Below are 15,274 nucleotides of genomic sequence, written 5' to 3'. Positions count from 1 at the left end.
TTATTGTGCTATAAGAAATGACAAGCAGGATGATTTCAGAAAAAGCTGGAAAGACTTATCTCAACTGATGCATAGTGAAGTGAACAGAACCACCAGTACATTGTACTCAATAAGAGCAACATTGTATGAAGAACTGTGAATGACTTAGCTATTCTCAGCAATACAATATTCCAAGACACGCCCTAAGGACTAATGATGAAGCATACTATCTGCCTCCAGAGAAAGAACTGATATTTAAATACAGAGTAAAGCATGCTATTTTCACTTTCTTTCATTCTTTTTCTTTTATTTGAGTCTTCTTGAACAAAATGACTAATATGAAAATGTTTTACATGATTGCACCTGTATAACCTATATCTAATTGCTTACTGTCCAGAGGAGGTGAGAAGGGAGGGAAGGAGGGAATTTGGAACTCAAAACTTAAGAAAATAACAACAATAAGTGTTAAAATGCCACCTTCTGCAAGAAGTCTTTCCTAGGTCCTCCTCAATGTTAGTGCCTTCCCTTCTGAGATTGCCTCCCATTGACTCTTTTTTTTTTTGTCTTTTTTTTTTTATTTAACTTTTAACATTTATTTTCACACAATTTGGGTTACAAATTTTCTCCCCTTTTATCCCCTCCACCCCCCCAAACCCGAGCTTTCTGATTGCCCCTGTGACCTATCTGCTCTCTCCTCTATCCTCCCTCCCTGCCCTTGTCTCCGTCTTCTCTTTTGTCCTGTAGGGCCAGATAGCTTTCTTGACCCCTTAACCTGTATTTCTTGTTACCCAGTGGTAAGAACATTACATTTGGTCCTAACACTTTGAGTTCCAACTTCTTTAGCTCCCTCCCTCTCCACCCCTTCCCCTTGGAAGACAGGCAATTCAATATAGGCCATATCTGTTTAGTTTTGCAAATGATTTCCATACTAGTTGAGTTGTATAGGACTAACTATATTTCCCTCCATCCTATCCTGTCCCCCTTTACTTCTATTTTCTTATGGTCCTTTCCCTCCCCATGAGTGTCGACCTCGTATTGCATTTTCCTCCCCATGCCCTCCCCTCCATCCTCCCCCCCACCCTTCTTGTGCCCCTGTCCCCCACTCTCCTGTATTATGAGATAGGTTTTCCTATCAAAATGAGTGTGCATTATATTCTTTCCTTTAGTGGAATGTGATGAGAGTAGACCTCATGTTTTTCTCTTGCCTCACCTCTTTATCTCACCACTAATAGGTCTTTTGCTTGCCTCTTTTATGAGAGATAATTTGCCCCATATAACTTCTCCCTTTCTCCTCCCAATATTTCTCTCTCACTGCTTGATTTCATTTTTTTTTTTAAGATATGATCCCATCCTCTTCAATTCACTCTGTACACTCTGTCTCTATGTATGTGTGCGTGTGTGCATGTGTGTATGTGTGTACTCCCACCCAGTACCCAGATACTGAAATGTTTCAAGAGTTACAAATATTGTCTTTCCATGTAGGAATGTAAACAGTTCAACTTTAGTAAGTCCCTTATGACTTCTCTTTGCTGTTCACCTTTTCATGGTTCTTCTTCATTCTTGTGTTAGAAAGTCAAATTTTCTTTCCAGCTCTGGTCTTTTCACCAGGAAAATTTGAAAGTCCTCTATTTCATTGAAAGACCATTTTTTCTCCTGAAGTATTATACTCAGTTTTGCTGGGTAGGTGATTCTTGGCTTCAGTCCTAGTTCCTTTGACTTCTGGAATATCCTATTCCATTCCCTTCTATCCCTCAATGTAGAGGGTGCCAGATCTTGTGCTATCCTGATTGTATTTCCACAGTACTTGAATTGTTTCTTTCTAGCTGCTTGCAATATTTTCTCTTTCACCTGGGAATTCTGGATTTTGGCCACAATGCTCCTAGGAGTTTCTCTTTTTGGATCTCTTTCGTGCGGTGTTCTGCGGATTCCTTGAATATTTATTTTGCCTTCTGGTTCTAGAATCTCAGGGCAGTTTTCCTTGATAATTTCATGGAAGATGATGTCTAGGCTCTTCTTTTGATCATGGTTTTCAGGTAGTCCCAGAATTTTTACATTGTCTCTCCTGATTCTATTTTCCAGGTCAGTTGTTTTTCCGATAAGGTATTTCACATTATCTTCCATTTTTTGAATCCGCGCGGTATGTTCTGAGATATCTGTCTTTCTTGAAAAGTCCTTAGCGTCCATCCGTACCATTCCAGATTTGAAAGATCTATTTTCTTCAGTGAGCTTTTGAATCTCCTTTTCCATTTGGTTAATTCTGCTTTTGAAAGCATTCTTCTCCTCATTGGCCCCTTGCACCTCCCTTGCCAGCTGAGTTAGGCTAGTTCTCAAGGTGGCAATTTCTTCAAGATTTTTTTGATTGTCCTTTAGCAGAGAGCTGATCTGCTTTTCATGCTTCTCCCTCATCCCTCTCATTTCCCTTCCCAGTCTTTCCTCCACCTCTCTAACTTGATTTTCAAAATTCCTCTTGAGCTCTTCCATGGCCCGAGCCCATTGGGTGGGCTGGGACACAGAATCCTCGATTTCTGTGTCTTTGCCTGATGGCAAGCATTGTTCCTCCCCATCAGAAAGGAAGGGAGGAAGTGTCTTTTCTCCGCTAAAATACCCTTCAATAGTTTTATTTCTTTTCCCTTTTCTTGGCATTTTTTCCAACCAGTGGCCTGACCTCTGAATGTTCTCCTCACACCCACCTCGCCTCCTGGTCCTCCCAGCCAGCGTTTGGGGACTGAGATTCAAATGCTGCTTCCCGCCTTAGAGTTTTTGGCGGGGGCAGGGCTGTTATTCAGTGTTAAATTAAGTTCAGGTGCTGAGGTCATGGGCAGGGCCGCCTCTCTGGCTCAGTTCCCTCAGGGGGTTTATGCATAGACCTTCCACAATGGATCTAGGCTCCCGCCTGTTTGGGGAGCCCCTGTCTGCAGCTGCCTCTCAGCTTCCATCTCCTGGGGGGGCCCGAGCCATGGGAGCACCCCACTCCCCTCTCAACCCGCCAAAGAGACTCTCTCACCTACCCCCGTCAGTCACCTGTTGGTGGGGGGGCTTGTGCTGCCACTGAAGATCCCGTCTCTGGAGTCCTCCCAGATTCGTGTCTCTCGGAGCCGTGGCCGCCGCAGGTCCGGGCTGGGCACCGCGTCTGCAGCGCGACGGACCTTTTGCGAGAGGTTTGCAGGTCCCTCTGTGGGTGGGGGGACCCGCGTGGCCGCTAGAGATCCCATCCCCGTAGCCCTCTCAGATCTCCTCCCCTCAGTGTCGCGGCCGCGGCAGGGCTGCACTCTGCTCCCCATCCCGGCGCCCAGTCCACGGTGCGAAGGACCCCCCGCGAGAGGTTTGCAGGTCTCTCCAGAGCAGAAATCTCCCTCGCTCCAATACTCCGTGGTCTCTGGGTGCAGAATTCGCCCTGGCTTGGTCCCCTCTAGCAGCTCTGTGGTTTGTGGGCTCAGAGCTGTGTGTATGTGCATCTTTCTACTTCGCCATCTTGGCTCCGCCTCCCCCCCATTGACTCTTTATATGCACTGCACAATATAATGCCTTGCTTCTGTTTTGGCACCTTCCCTTTATAGAATCTTCAATTGATCCTGCTTATAGCTTGTCTTTATATTGTTGTTTTCATGGTTGCTTCCCCCATTAGAATGGGAATTCCCTGAGAACAGATTGTCTTTTGCCTTTCTTTGTATCCTCATCAGTCAGTACAATATCTGGCACATAATACCTGCTTCAAAAATGCTAGTTTACTATGATTATGACCTATGGGTGTGCTGGAGTCAGCTCTGATGGTCTTGTAAGAGCTGACTGTTAAATTTTCAATGTGAGCATTTACACTTCAGAAATCAGTAATTGCTACAATCACTACTTGAGCTATTCCTTTATTGATTGTCTAGGCATAAGCAAATATTAATAATATAGATTAAACTTCAAAGTGTATATGTTGGAGGCAGAGCCAAGATGGTAAAAAGGTACGAAGCTCTGTGGTGAACTCTGGTGCCCCAAACTCCTCCAAACAGACATAGAAAAATGGAGTAGATCAATTCCTGATGAGGAAATACAGAAAAAATAAGAATGAGTCATTTATCCAACCCAGATCAGTATAGGGAACCAGACAGGGAATTATACTGACACTAGGGATGGGTTGGTTGAAGATGATCCCATGTGTTAGCACTCCAGCAAGAAGCTGCATGCAAGGGCAAGAGGAGGTCAGACCCATGCCATACCATTGTGACAAGTATACGTGCCAAGTAGCAACTCTGTCATCCACTATACAGTTCCTGAAGTGAGGAGGAACACTGCCTGGTGGAGTTGATTGAGGGTCTGGACAGGGAATCCTGTCTGCAGATCCTGGGTAGAGAAACTTGTGGTTGCTCCCAGACCAGAGTGCAAACCAGGAGAGGAGTAAACTTCTCTCCCTTGATTGTGCCAGTTTGGAGGAACTGCAAACTTACAGGTCCCCAGAATATACCCTCCTCTTGACAAAGAACTCAAAAATCAAGTAACTGACTGGGAAAATGCCCAAAGAAGGGGAAAAAATAAGACTATAGAAGGTTACTTTCTTGGCGAAAAGATATTTTCTTCCATTCTTTCAGATGAGGAAGAACAAAACATACCATCAGAGGAAGACATTAAGGTCAAGGCTTCTACATTCAAAACCTCCTAAATAAAATATGCAATGGTCTCAGGCCATGGAAGAGCTCAAAAAGGATTTTGAAAATCAAGTAAGAGAGGTGGAGAAAAATTGGGAAAAGAAATGAGAATGATGCAAGAAAACCATGAAAAGCAAGTCAACAGCTTGCTAAAGGAGACCCAAAAAAATGCTGAAGGAAATAACACCTTTAAAAATAGACTAACTCAACTAACCCAAATGGCAAAAGAGGTCCAAAAAGCCCATGGGGACAAGAAGGCTTTAAAAAGCAGAATCAGTCAAATGGAAAAGGAGGTTCAAAAGCTCACTGAAGAAAATAGTTCTTTAAAAATTAGAATGGAGCAGGTGGAAGCTAATGACTTTATGAGAAACCAAGAAATTACAAAACAAAACCAAAAGATTGAAAAAATAGAAGATAATGTGAAATATCTCATTGGGGATATTTTACTGACCAAGAAAATAGATCCAGGAGAGACAATTTTAAAATTATGGGACTACCTGAAAGTCATGATGAAAAAAAGAGCCTAGACATCATCTTTCATGAAATTATCAAGGAAAACTACCCTGATATTCTAGAACCAGAGGGTAAAATAAGTATTGAAAGAATTCACCAATTACCTCCTGAAAGGGATAGGAAAAGAAAAACTCCTAGGAATATTGTAGTCAGATGCCAGAGTTCACAGGTCAAGGACAAAATATTGCAAGCAGCCAGAAAGAAACAATTCAAGTATTGTGGAAATACAATCAGGATAACACAAGATATAGTAGCTTCTACATTAAGAGATTGAAGGGCTTGCTATAGAATATTCCAGAAGTCAAAGGAACTAAGATTAAAACCAAGAATCACCTACCCAGTAAAAGTGAGTACAATACTTTGGGGGGGGGGGAATGGTCATTCAATGAAATAGAGGACTTTCAAGACTTGTTGATAAAAAGACCAGAGTTGAATAGAAAATTTGACTTTCAAACACAAGAATCAAGAGAAGCATGAAAAGGTAAACAGGAAATAGAAATCATAAGGGACTTACTAAAATTGAACAGTTAACATTCCTACATGGAAAAATAATATTTGTAACTCTTGAAACTTTTCTCAGTATTTGGGTAGTTAGAGGGATTATACATACACATATATAGACAGAGGGCACAGGGTGAGTTGAATAGGAAGGGATTATATCTAAAAAATAAAATTAAGAGATGAGAGAGGAATATATTGTTGGGAGGACAAAGGGAGACATGGAATGGGGCAAATTATCTCTCATAAAAAAGGCAAGAAAAAACTGTTTCAATGGAGGGGAAAAGGGGGCAGGTAAAAGGGAAAAATTGAAGCTTACTCTCATCACATTTAGCTTAAAGAGGGAATAACATGCACACTCAATTTGGTATGACAATTAATCTTACACTACAGGAAAGTAGGGGAGAATGGGATAAGGGGGGTGGGGAGATGATAGAAGGGAGAGCAAATGGGAGGAGGGAGTAATTAAAAGTAAACACTTTATGGGTCAGACAAGGTCAAAAGAGAGAAAAGAACAAATAGGGGGCAGGATAGGATAGAGGGAAATATAGTTAGTCTTTCACAACATGACTATTATGGAAGTCTTTTGCACAACTACATATGTATAGTCTATATTGAATTGCTTGCCTTCTCATTGCAGATAGGTGGGGAAGGAGGAAGGGAGAGAAGCTGAAACTCAGAGTTTTAGGAACAATTGTTGAGAGCTGATTTTGCATGCAACTGGGAAATAAGAAATACAGGTAATGGGGTATAGAAATCTATCTTGCCCTACAAGAAAAGAAAGAAGATGGCAATAAGGGAAAGGAGGGGTGTAACAGAAGGGAGGGCAAGTTGAGGGAAGAGGTAATCAGAATGCATGGTGTCTTGGGGTTGGAGGAGGGGAGAGATTTTGAGAAAATTTGAAACTCAAAATCTTGTGGAAATGAATGTTGAAAACTAAAAATAAATAAAATAAATATTTGTGGCCTTTCATTGTTTACCTTTGGTCTTCAGTAAGTATGAAAAAGTATTCTGAACTGGAGAACTGTTGATCATATATTCAATTATTCCAAGTCAATATTTGTAGAAGCATAGCACAGTATCAACTAAGGAATTATTTGCGGCTCTGTTCACATAGCAAGAGATCCTTGTTGAATGAGATGCTATTGACCCATCTTCAGTAGGACATGAACTTTTAGCTGTTTTTCCTTATAGGGGTAATTGAACTGAGTAGCTCAAACCACTCTCTTGCCTTAATGTTCTTGGGAGCAGTGGTATAAATAAGGAACAGTCAACTGGGATCAGAGGTGAAGCTTGTGGATGCAAAATGGAACCATGCTAAGTGGTAAATAAAAAGATGAAATGTCTAGTCCTTGTCCTCAGCATCATGAGCTAATGAGTCATAAATAAATGGGTTTCTTTTCATTCTTTTGTAACTGGGGCTTGAACAGGATATGCACAAAGCTGTCCTTGCTGCTTTTGGCTGACCATGTGCATTACTTAGCCCTGAAGAGGATAAGCACTTTGAGAAGATGAAGCCACCCCATTAATGAAGGAAGAACCAATCATTGGACCTTGAAAAAGAGAGTGATTCTATCCCAGCTTTTGTCTTTCAACTTTTCCCTGAGGCAAATGGTGGTCCCTTTTGCTAGATTTCCCGTAAAGGAATGGGGAATGAGACAATGGGTAATACTCTTTACCTTATCCTGGCTACTCTCATGTGGCAACTAGATCAGGAGAACTCAAGTAGATGAACTTTTACCTGTGTCTCCAGGTATTTTTGCCCATGTTGTATTTCCCTTCCTGAGTAGGTGGTCAAACATCATTGAGATGGATGGGGTCCAAGCTTGGAAATAATCTTGAGAATGTGAGAGGTCCGGAGGATCTGGTGCCATTGGGTAGAGCTGTCGCTGGGAGAAATTTTTGCATCAGAGAACTACCAACAAGAAGAGGAAATCAAGCCCTGGCCTGGCTAGCCAGAAAACATGGAATTTGAAGAGGTCAGTACAGAGCCAAGGTGAAATGTAAAATGCTTTATCAGTAGTATTGAAAATGACTTCACTTTTAAACAGCTTTAAGTATCAACCTCCTGGCTGGGTACATGGGTAGTTATAATTTAAGTTACTGAATCCTGTTTTAAGTCTTTGTTAGTACATATTTGTGATGTTTATGTTTTGTATATAGGAAATAAATGCCTCTTTCATACTTAATTCTTGTTATATATTGAGTACTTTTCTACTCCCACTTTGGGGAGAATGTGAACATGAACCAAAACCTAAACTTTAAGAAAATCATCCCTGAGTCACCAAGGTAAAAGTTTAACAAATCAATGAGTGTGAGAAAAGGGAGCCTAACTTTTTTGTCAAGACACCAGGGGTCCCTCAGAATAAAACCCAGTTCAGACCATATGTGTGGGTCCAGAGCAGAAATTCTCTTTTGTGGAAATGAAGTAGACACGGTGTCCCCACTGCCTGGGCCCAGAAGCAGTTCCAAATCTTAAACCATGCTTATCACTAAATAAATCATTTATCTTTTTAAATGTTTGATTTACTCTATTAACATATAGGTCCTATTATTCCATTTCATCATTAAAAATCAATTGGTAGAATAGAATAGGTATCCAAAAGAAAACTTTCTGGATTCATCCAAATTGATAATAAATTCCTAGCTCCTGAAGATGTCCAAACACCCCAATCACCAAGATGACAATTAGTTTTATTTTGATGTTCCCCAATCACTATATTTTTCTCAGTTTATTTTTTTTATGTTTTGCTAATGTCATTGGTTGTTGTCCTTCATTCTCAAAGGGAACCAAAATGACATCAGTATGTTGAGGGTCAAGGTACAGTGTGTCCATCTGTGGCTGATCAGACCAATATGAGCTTAGAAGTCTCCACCACAGGTTGGGCACAAATAGTCCATATAAACATTTGGAGCAGAGTTGTCTCTAAACTCACACACTTCACATTTCTTTTGAACTTTTTAATTGTTTACATTATAGTCATTTCCCAATCTATCTCCTCCCCAACTCCACTTGATCCCTGCCTTTTAAACAAAGAAAAACAGAGAAAGGAAATGCGTGAACAGAACAATGTATTCAACATTCTTTATCTTTAGTTACTCACAGAGGTGTGCTGGAGCCAACTTACATCCACTCGTAAGAGCCAACTGTGAAATTTTCAGTGTGAACATTTTGTCATTTTTCAATTGTGTCCAACTCTTCATGACCCCTTTTGGGATTTTCTTGGTGAAGATATTTGGAGTGGTTTGCCATTTCCTTCTCCAGCTCATTTTACAGACAAGGAAATTGAGGCAAACAGAGTTAACTGACTTGGTCAGGGTCCACATCTAGTAAGTGGCTAAAGTCAGATTTGAACTTAGGAAAATGAGTCCCCCTGACTCTAGGACTGGTGCTCTATCTGCTGTGCCACCTAGCTACCAGATCTTGGTCCAGGGAGACATAACTCTTTGTTAAAAGGATATTGGTAACTGAAGTTGAAAATTTCCTGTTTCAGAGATTGGAGGCCCTGATGCTCAAGACTTTGAGGAAATAAGACAGGTGAGCCTAGCCACATCTGAGAAATTAGCAAATGTTATAAATCAGTTTGATTGACTATCTTGTTGATTTCTAGACTTAAGAAAATGATGGAAACAAACTTAATGCAGATTAAACTAAAAAATGTGTCCTACGTACTTTTCCCCCAGAAACTCAATTGATAAATGTTTACAGCACATTCCTGATCCCTCACCTCTCAATTGAAAAAAAAGATGTATTTGTTTTTTGGCAATAGCTGTATATCATTTTATTTTTATTGTTATTAAGCAACAGGTACATACTTCTTATTCCTCCATACTTTTCTGGAACCATGATCTCATCAATGTGGATTTTCCTCTTAGTGGAGCAGATCACAACTGATTCATGCCTTCTCATCCTTCTTAGACCCTCATCAATCCTTCAGTGATGACATACCACTAGAGTCCTTCCTCTAGATCTTTTAACATTTTGCAAGCGGTGGAGCCAAGATAGCAGAGTAGAAAGACACACATACTACAGCTCTTCCCCTGCAGCCCATAAAATACCTGTAAAAAATCACTCTCAACAAATTCTAGAGCAACAGAAGCCACAGAACAACAGAGTGAAAGAGATTGCTAGTCAAAGGCAACCTAGAAGGCTGACAGGAAAGGTCTATCCCATGGGACACTGAGTGGAGCAGAGACCAGCCCTGGCCACACAGCACCAGGAGGAACAGGACCAGAACAGGCCTCTGGGGCAGAATCCCCAGCAGGGAGGGTCTCAGATCCCTCAACCCACAAGCACCAAAGAAAGCTTCAAAGATCAGTGAGAGGGCTTTCCCAGTTAGGCAACAGGGGAGTAGGGTCCCCCACCCCAGCATGGGCCCCAGGCAGCAGCAGCAGCAGCAGCAGTGGGGCAGCAGCACATGGTGGAGTCAGGTGGCAGCTTCCATCATGGGAATGGCTCAGCTTAAAGTCCCTGGGGAAATTGAGCAGCTGATCTAAATCTCAGCCCTGAGTGGTGGCCCTGCCCCCGCCTAAAGCTCCTGGGGGAATTGAGCAGCTGATCTGAATCTCAACCCTGAGCACGATCCTGAGGGGGAGCACTAGGACTCTCCTCTTGACAAAGGATTCAGAAGTCAAGTAACTGGCTGGGAAAATGCCCAAAAAAGGGGAAAAAAATAAGACCATAGAAGGTGACTTTCTTGGTGAACAAGTATTTCCTTCCATCCTTTCAGATGAGGAAGAACAATGCATACTGTCAGAGGAAGTCAAGGCTTCTGCATCCAGTACCTCCAAAATGAATATGCAGTGGGCTCAGGCCATGGAAAAGCTTGAAAAGTGAGTCAACAGCTTGCTAAAGGAGACCCCCAAAAATGCTAAAGGAAATAATACCTTTTAAAATAGGCTAACTCAATTGGAAAAGGAGGTCCAAAAAGCCAATGAGGAGAAGAAGGTTTTAAAAAGTAGAATCAGTCAAATGGAAAAGGAGGTTCAAAAGCTCACTGAAGAAAATAGTTCTTTAAAAATGAGAGTGGAGCTGAGGCAAGCTAATGACTTTATGATAAACCAAGAAATTACAAAACAAAACCAAAAGAATGAAAAAATAGAAGATAATGTGAAATATCTCATTGGAGAAACAACTCACCTGGAAAATAGATTCAGAAAAGACAATTTAAAAATTATGACTGCCTGAAAGCCTTGATCAAAAAAAGATCCTAGACATCATTTTTCACGAAATTATCAAGGAAAACTTCCCTGTTATTCTAGAACTAGAGGGCAAAATAAATATTGAGAGAATCCACAGATCACCTCCTGAAAGAGACCCAAAAAGAGAAGCTCCTAGGAATATTGTGGCCAAATTTCAGAGTTCCCAGGTCAAGGAGAAAATATTTTGCAAGCAGCTAGAAAGAAGCAATTCGAGTAGTGTGGAAATACAATCAGGATAACACAGGATCTGGCAGCTTCTACATTAAGGGATTGAAGGGCTTGGAATAGGATATTACAGAAGTCAAGAGAACTAGGATTAAAACCAAGAATCACCTACCCAGCAAAACTGAGTATAATACTTCAAGGGAAAAAAAGGTCATTCAATGATATAGAGGACTTTCAAGTATTCTTGATGAAAAGACCAGAACTGAAGAGAAAATTTGGCTTTCAAACACAAGAATCAAGAGAAGCATGAAAAGGTAAACAGGAAAGAGAAATCATAAAGGACTTTCTAAAGCTGAACTGTTTACATTCCTACATGGAAATTTAATATTTGTAACTCTTGAGACTTTTCTCAGTATTTGGATAGATGGAGGGATTATACACACACACACACACACACACACACAGCACAGCACAGCACAGGTTGAGTTGAATCAGAAGGGATATCTATAAAAAAATAAAAGTAAGGCGTGAGAGAGGAATATATTGGGAGGAGAAAGGGAGAAATGGAATGGAGCAAATTATCACTCATAAAAGAGATAAGAAAAATCTTTTTCAATGGAGGAGGTGAAAAGGGAGGAGGTGAGAGGGAAAAGTGAAGCTTATTCTCTTCACATATGGCTTAAGGAGGGAATAACATGCTCACTAAATTTGGTATGAAAATCTATCTTACACTACAGGAAAGTAGGAGAGAAGGGGACAAGTGGGGTGAGGGGGATGATAGAAGGGAGGGCAAATGGGAGAAGGGAATAACTAGAAGTAAACACTTTTGGGAAGGGACAATGTCAAATGAGAGAATAGAATAAAGAGTGGAAAGGGTAGGATGGAGGGAAATATAGTTAGTCTTACACAACATGACTATTATGGAAGTCTTTTTCAAAATGACACATATATAGCCTGTATTGAATTGCTTGCCTTTTTAGCAGGGATAGGTGAGGAGGTAGGAAGGGAGAGAAATTGGAATTCAAAGTATTAGAAACAAATGTTGAGAATGATTATTGCATATAACTGGGAAATAAGAAATACAGGTAATGGGGTATAGAAATCTATCTTGCCCTACAAGAAAAGAGAGAAGATGGGGTGGGGGAGAGTGGGGTGTGATAGAAGGGAGGACAGATTGGGGGAAGGAGTAATCAGAATGCAAGGTGTTATGGGTGGGGGAGGGGAGAGATGGGGAGAAAAATTGGAACTCAAAATTTTGTGGAAATGAATGTTGTAATCTAAAAGTAAATAAATAAATGAAAAGGAAAAAAAACCTCATTTTGAGGGTAACAATGCGTAATGGGATTTTGGCACCTGATTAGACCATCTAAGATGGAGCTATCCTCTTAAAAGACATGCCAAATCCCCATTACAGATGTAATCCATAAATGATACACATGTGTCTATTGTGTATTTAACAACACTTTCTTCATATGAAGTAGGCATGCACACTAAGATAAAACATTTTTGGACCATCTATCTCTCAGTAAGGAGGTGATGACTTGAGTTTTCTCCAGTCAGAGAACCTAGGTAGTTTGGAGGCTTTTGTAGAATCCACTGTCAAAGTATGAGAAAAATATGCACATAAAAAAGACTAGAAGTTACACAATACTCAAATGCCATGTAATTGGAGGCATTGTGGGCTGGGGAGATCAAGAAAACCTCATACTGAAGGTAACTTTTTGTTGTTCAGTCATGTGCAACTCTTTGTGACCCCATTTAGGGTTTTCTTGGCAAAGGTACTAGAGTGGTTTGCTATTTCCTTCTCCGGCTCATTTTACGGATGAGGAAACCAAGGCAAACAGGATTAAGTGACTTGCTAGGGTCACATAGCTAGTGTCTTTGACTGGATTTGAATTCAGGTTTTCCTGGCTCTGGGTCTGGAGCTCTATCCACTACATTACCTGGCTGCTGATTTTTAAAGTAAACTAGGAATTTTAAGAGGCAGAGGGTATGGAGGGAGTGAATTCTAGGGATAGGGAATGGCCTGAGCAAAGGTAAATGGATGGAGTTCTGCATATTAGGAAAGGCAAGAAAACCAACTTGGCCAGACCATAGTCTGCCTGAAGAGCAGTCATATATAATAAGACTGGAATTTTAGAGCAAGGAGATGAAGTGGTTTAAATGCCCACCTTTCAATACTAACAGAAGGCTGTAAGGAAAAAGGAGTGAAGGATCTCAGAACACATAATAAAATGGCACCCATGGAATAAATGCCTTGAGGTCAGGGACTTTTATTATATTTTTGTTTCTTAAGCACCTATCATCATTACCTGGTAACAGAAGTTTAAATGTTTGTTGGTTGAATAATGATTTGGTAGAAAGATTCTTGGTTCACCTTGCGGAGCTTTAAAGAGGAAGAACTAATTGTTTCTTTGTCCCTCAAGAAGGAATTTGGCCAAGACTTAAAAAGAGGATTATGGTTTTTGATGCAGAAAGGAGCTTACTCGCAATTTCATATGTAATAGGGGATTGCCCAAGGAGCTCACTGGTTCTGGATACAGTGAGCCATTCAAAAAGCCTGTCCTTCATCACGTGGTTAGCAAATGGGAGTCAGTTGTGGAGTTTTGGTGCATGCTCCAAAGCCCTGGAGAAAATGGTATCAGCCATGAGCATGCACATAGTAAATGTGCTCATTAGTATAGTTACATAGAGATAAGGAAACTGAAGCCCAGAGAGGGAAAGTATTATACTGAAATAAAAACCCCAGTATCACCCAGACCAACAATAGAGTTGGCTACAAAACAAACTCACTTCAAGGCTGTCATTAGCCAAAATCCCTAACTCTTGGTTTCTGCCCAGTTAATATATGATTTGAAGGGAATGAAAAATAGGAAAAACACTTTGAAGTGCTTAGGACACCACCAGGTTTCTTTTCAGTGAAGGATATTGGTAGAAGACTATTCTTGTAGTGGAGTAACAGTTGGAGAGGGGGAGTAAACTTGTGACTTAAAATCAGATGTCTTAAAAGCAGCTGAAACTTGTCTTCACAAAATGGTAATGAAAGAAACAAAATGGAGTCACTTGTGCCATTTTTAATATTATAAAAGTAACTTAGGGTCCAGTTCGGTGGAGCAGTGGACAGAGCTCCAGGCCTGGAGACAGGAAGACTTGAGTTCAAATACGTCTCAGACACTTGCAAGTTGTGTGACCATAGAGAATCACTTAACACCAATTGCCTCCAAAAAAAAAGTAACTTACCTGAGGTTACATAGCTACTAAGTGGCAGTAGTACAATTTGAACCAAGATCTTTTGGTTTCAGAGCCGGTACACACTCTCCACTGAAACACGCTGCCTCTGCTTTCAAAGGCCTCCACCTTGCCATTTTTCTCAGTTGAGCTTCAAAGTTCATCCCAACTGGAATTCTTGCCCTGAAAACCCTCTGCCCTCACGACCCAGGATAGGGTATCACTGGGTTTTTTTTTCTTCTTTTCCTCTCTTTACAAAATGGTCTTACATTTCAGATTCCTGGGACAAGAGATCTGGTTTGGACGCCAGAGCAAATATTGGGAAATTTCAAGTCACTTCATTTGATCTGTTAGTGACTTCAGAATTTCATGCTATTGCATGTGACACTGCTCAAACAGAAGATTCTGGCACCAGCTCAGAGGTTATGCCTAGCAAGCAGCAGGGTGAGGGGGAAGTGGTAGAGCCAGCGCATAATGAATGGACAATGGAAAATGAGGAATAAGGAAAGGCAACAAAAAGAGAGAGATTTTCTCATGTGATCATTTATGTGCCTCCTAAGAAGGAAGCTAGATTCCAGAAAATAAAAAATGGGCTTCAGGACATGTAAGGTGATTCTAATATGTTTATTCCCCATTGGGTCATTCAAGTGGGCAGACTTGACAAGGACCACCCAAGCCACCCATGTCAGAGATTTCCCCAGCAGAGAGGTATCCCAGGCATAGAAGGAAAAGCCCTCCCAGGGAAAGCAGAAGGAATTCTTTAAAAAAAAAAACAAAACTGTAACACTATCTATTTTGACATCATGGTCATTTCTGGGTGTTATGCACATACACACATGCACACACAAAATTTTGACATGGAACAACAGCTATGTGGCACAAAACAACAGCTCAATAAAAGCAATGTCTAATAATGTACACGCCATTCTACTGTTGTGTCTCTGCTGAGATAAGAGGGGATATGTTTCATTATCTCTTCTCTGTGATTGGTCATTGCAATTATTCTGCATCTAATAATAGGAGCTAGCATTTATATAGCACATTAAGGTTTACAAAGC

General features: G+C 40.8%; 1 long non-coding RNA gene across 1 annotated transcript; it reads right to left on the bottom strand.

Annotated features, from left to right (window-relative positions):
• Positions 1–3,853: 3,853 nt before the first annotated feature.
• LOC140528465 (uncharacterized) lies at positions 3,854–14,471 on the bottom strand. Its single transcript, XR_011975197.1, has 3 exons — positions 14,229–14,471; positions 7,363–7,510; positions 3,854–4,004 (listed from the first exon to the last, which is right to left on the bottom strand). It is a non-coding gene; the product is annotated as an uncharacterized lncRNA (long non-coding RNA).
• Positions 14,472–15,274: the final 803 nt, after the last annotated feature.

The sequence above is a fragment of the Notamacropus eugenii genome, chromosome 1 (genome assembly GCF_028372415.1).
Source record: "Notamacropus eugenii isolate mMacEug1 chromosome 1, mMacEug1.pri_v2, whole genome shotgun sequence".
NCBI classification, from domain to species: domain Eukaryota; kingdom Metazoa; phylum Chordata; class Mammalia; order Diprotodontia; family Macropodidae; genus Notamacropus; species Notamacropus eugenii.
This window is presented reverse-complemented; position numbering and strand designations above follow the sequence as displayed.